The sequence below is a fragment of the Citrus clementina genome, unplaced genomic scaffold (assembly GCF_000493195.1).
Source record: "Citrus clementina cultivar Clemenules unplaced genomic scaffold, Citrus_clementina_v1.0 scaffold_5, whole genome shotgun sequence".
NCBI lineage: Eukaryota > Viridiplantae > Streptophyta > Magnoliopsida > Sapindales > Rutaceae > Citrus > Citrus x clementina.
In genome coordinates, this window is record NW_006262201.1 from 23,572,313 (window position 1) to 23,577,211 (window position 4,899).

Below are 4,899 nucleotides of genomic sequence, written 5' to 3' on the forward strand. Positions count from 1 at the left end.
CTGGAAGTTGCCATTTGCCAATGCTACTAACATTTTTAAACTTAGAAAACCTTCAATCAATCATTTAGTGGTAGGCTCTGGTAGCTTGCTTTGATTATGACATATGATTATTTGATAATAAAGTTAGAGGATGTATTAATATAAAATTTGTTTATTGGTGTTGAAGTTAATTATCTCATTAATAATAGTATAAAAAGTTAATCACTAAGAAACACATAGCAATATTCTGGGATATAATTTTATATCATAACTTTGTAAGTGTATAATTACTCATTAAATTAACAAAATTATTTTAAAATATTTAGTTAAAAAAATAAATTATATTCTTTTTATTTCAAATAATCTATAAGTTAACACAAAACATAATCAAGATGAGAATTAAAATAATGCTACTGTATGAGAGGATTTTTATTTTTTCCCGAAGTTTCACTAGGAAATTATTGATATATAGCTTTATTCGGATCATCTCAGATCAAACGACAAATAATTGAAAGACTAAACTAAATAGACCAGCCAACAACTTTGTACAGCAGAGTTCAAAAATTAAGGTCATGGTATTGAGGTGTTCTATCTTCAAAAGTACGGTATAGTGATAAAATAAAAACTATTAGTCTTTGGTAAGATATGACTTTTAAATAATAATTTTCACAAAAATACAAAGAATATTTATAAAGTACTTCTATAGTGAGGAGACCCTCGCTTTGTTAAAGTGAAAATATCAATAATATACAAGAAACATATATTTTAACACATTAAGAATTGTATCTTTTTAATCTATTGGTGTATTGAAATATGTGTTATTTAGTTTGTTAGTGATATCATCACTTTGTTAAAATAAGGATGTCAGAACCATTATATATAAGAAAGCAAATATATTTTGTACGGTATAATAGTGTAATAACATCACCCGAGTATATCATATAGAGTAATAGTTTTTGGAACTTTAATAAAGTTCAAGATTATAGAATGAATGATTTATATATATTTTAAATTTTTTATCATAAAGTGGAGGACAAAAGTAACATATTTTTCAAATTATAATAAGTATTTATCAAATAATTTAACATCGTAATTTCTCCTAACTAGTGTAGTAAATACGACCTAGGAGGTACATTCAAAGCATTTCATAAGTTAATTGTTAATAATAAATGATACATGCAGCTCCAATCATCATTGTACGGTGAGTAATTTCCAGTTATAAATAGATATTACTCCCTTCCCAGCAATTTTTGATGGCTTAATTTAGTGGGATCAAAATCAACATTGAATGTCAAAATATTAATGGCCATGATGCTTATTCCAATGTGAGTAGATCACAGTGGGTACTGCACATGATGCTTGTTTCTCCTTTTGCATCTATTTTTGTTGTTAACATTAATTTCAATACCAGCTCGTTATGTATGCAACATTTCAAAATTAATCCAAAAGAACAAAAATTAGTTCAGCTGACTAAATTTGAAAGCATGTATTTGCTGTCGATTAAAAATCGTTTTGTAGGGAAAATTTTTGGATTGCAATTCTCATACAATACGTAAAATTATCATAATCTATAAATTGTATTTTTGATTTTCTGTGGTAGTAAGTTAGACTCCTTAGTGACGATTTAAATTGAAAAAATAAAATCATAAATAAGAATTATTTGACAAGAATTAAAATAATTGATAAATATTTGAGAGGAGCAATTTTGGAAGATTCGATTTCTAATCGGAGGGGAATTTGAATTTTACAGCCTTCGGTGAGGAATCCAAAATGCACAATTTGATGAAAATTAAATTTCAATAGAAATTGAATTCCCTTTATTAGTGAAAACCAAACAACAGAAAAGTGAAAGGAATTTGAATTCATTTCCTTCCTCTCTTCTCCCTCCAACTAAATACCATCGAAATCCAAAGGTATGGGATTGGGATTCCATACTGATCAGAATGGGATTTGTTCATATTATTAGGACCAATTTTAAAAGCAGTCGGAGTTTCGGAGTTTAAGATTGAAATTAATCCCAATTGTTGATTTGGGACTCGATAAGAATTTATCTTGGAACTCCAATTCTCCCAATTATTTTAGTTGACAATATGTTTAACATTATTTTTTAAACATTATTAATTGCATATTATTTAATTATCAGTATATAATATTCTTTAATTTTCTAATTTTATAGGATTAGACACAAAATTGATTATGCCTTTTGAAATTTAAGTGTTATGTCAATTGAATAGAAAACTTGGAGTAAAACTTTTGGATGCTTTTGTTGATTATCAATTTATGCATGAATTTTTGTACGTTTATTTTGGTTTCTTATTATTACTTTTAAACATTTTTATTGGTTTGATTTAGGGTTAGTTTGGTAATCCTGTATCTTTAAAATTAATTACAGTTAGCTATGCTGTAGAAATTGATAAATCGTGAAAAGAATCAACCGAACATTTAGGTGGCGTTTGTTTTTTTGTCTGAAATCTGAATAGACCTGAATTAGTCTGAATTCTGAATAGGTCTGAATGTCTGAATCTGAATAATATGTTTGTTTTTTCGTCTGAATCTCGGAAAATAAGTATTAAGTTGTTTTTTTTTTCAACTTAAAAAGCTGAAAATATGTACTTTTACATTTGTATCCTTATTAAATTTGAATGTCAAATAAATAATATATTAAATACCATAATATTTTAACATTTATAAGTAAAACTATATTCAAGTGAATACATAATTATTTTGGAATTTTAATATATAAAATACCATAAATTTCAAATTTTATTGTATATAATATAAGAAAGAAAAAATAGGGATATTTTTATGTGAGGTAAATATCTATGGGTGAGTTTTGGGATAGACATGAAAAATAAATTATAAAACAGGGATATTTTTTACATTAGCAAGCAATTGACTTAATTCATATTTCTCCATTAAGTAAAAAGCCAAAAAAATTAGCTTATTTTATTAAGTCAAAATTATCTAAAAAGTCTCATTAAGTTATAAAAACAAACACGTCTAATTAACTTAATTAATTAAGTTAAGTCACTTTAAGTCATTAAGTTAAAAAACAAACACCACCTTAGTAAATTTTATTTTAAAAAGTACATTTAGTTTTAAAATCAGTCGTATGTGTTTCATAAATCTTATTGTTAAATCAGTGCAAGAATGTAAATGACTGAATCAGACATAATGCTAAATAAAATTTATTTAGACATTTACAAACACGTATATAAAATATTTTTATTACGTACATATAATTATTGATAACTAAAATAAATATTTTATATTATTAAATTTTATTCTCTATTTTGTTATGTCCATATAATTGGTAATAATAATAATTTCTTTAAAGTTTTGTAGGGAAAATTTTTAGATTGCAATTCTCATACAATACATGGAATTATCATAATCTATAAATTGTATTTTTGCTTTTCTGTGGTAGTAAGTCAGGCTCCTTAGTGACAATTTAAATTGAAAAAATAAAATCATAAATAAGAATTATTTGATAAGAATTAAAATAATTGATAAATATTTGAGAGGAGCAATTTTGGAAGATTCGATTTCTAATAGGAGGGGAATTTGAATTTTACAGCCTTCGGTGGGGAATCCAAAATGCACAATTTGATGAAAATTAAATTTAAATAGAAATTAAATTCCCATATATTAGTGAAAACCAAACAACAGAAAAGTGAAAGGAGTTTGAATTTCAGGGTCCAACTACAATACCTGCGGGGTTTGGTACCCTATTTTTTGTCTTTTTCAAACCTACCGTTGGATTTAATGTAAGAATTGCGTAATGGCTGAGATGTGATTATTGGGTTATTAACATCAAAGACCCTTATTGTTCATGCAAAATAAACAAAATCAAAAGTTTTGAAATTTGACATATAAGTCCATAATATTCTCTCTTTTTTTTTTAACTCCATTGAAATAGGTTTCCAATTAAATGACTTATTCTTACATTTATTAATATCTATTTAAATTAATTAATTAATTAATTAATTAATTAACTACTTTGTTATATAGTTAAACAATGCATGTATATTATTTACTAACCATAATTAGTGATAAGTATAAATATGATCTTTTTTTTTTAATTTAACATAATGGCAACCAATTATCTCTCACCTATGTGAACAAGGTTCAAAACCCATAATTTTGTTTTTCAACACAAGAGATTTTATTATCTCAAGTAGATGAAATATACAAAATACAAAAATAAACTTAATTTCATATTCTATGTAGTTAATTTTTTTTGTAACATAATATTTATTAAACATACTATCAACTATTTAATTATATAGTAAAAATATGTTAATTTACTAATAATAATAAAATGTTAGTTTATTAACTTGTAAAATCTTTTTGTTAACAATGAGTTTTTGTCCTTAAATAAATAAAAATAATTTAATTGCACGCTTAAATAAATTGGTATTTGTTACTCCACCCCAACTATTTAAATAGTCATTAACTTATCGGAGAGAAGGGTAAAAAAATTCTAAACAATTACTCTATTTGAAAATAATTTAAATATTTCTTTAAAAAAAACTAAAAATAAGTATTTTCTATTCTTTCTTCTTTCTTGCTAACATCACAGATGGATAACAATAGAGATGGCAATTCAACACATATCTATCAATTAAAATAGAAGTCAATTAATATAATTAAGTGAATAATTAATTGTGTCATGAATGAATTATCATATTAGGAGTTTTAAAACCAAACCCAATAGAATTATTAATCAAGTTAACAGCTAGAAAGAGCAAACAAATCCATTCAAGTTGGATGTCTAAGTATCTGATCTGAATAGATTGGATAGTATCCATATAAAATACTCTGAATTTGATTTATTCAATATCCATCCATGAACTTGAATATTAGTAATATTTAAGTGTATGAGACTAAAATTAAGTATTATATTTAATATTTAAGTTT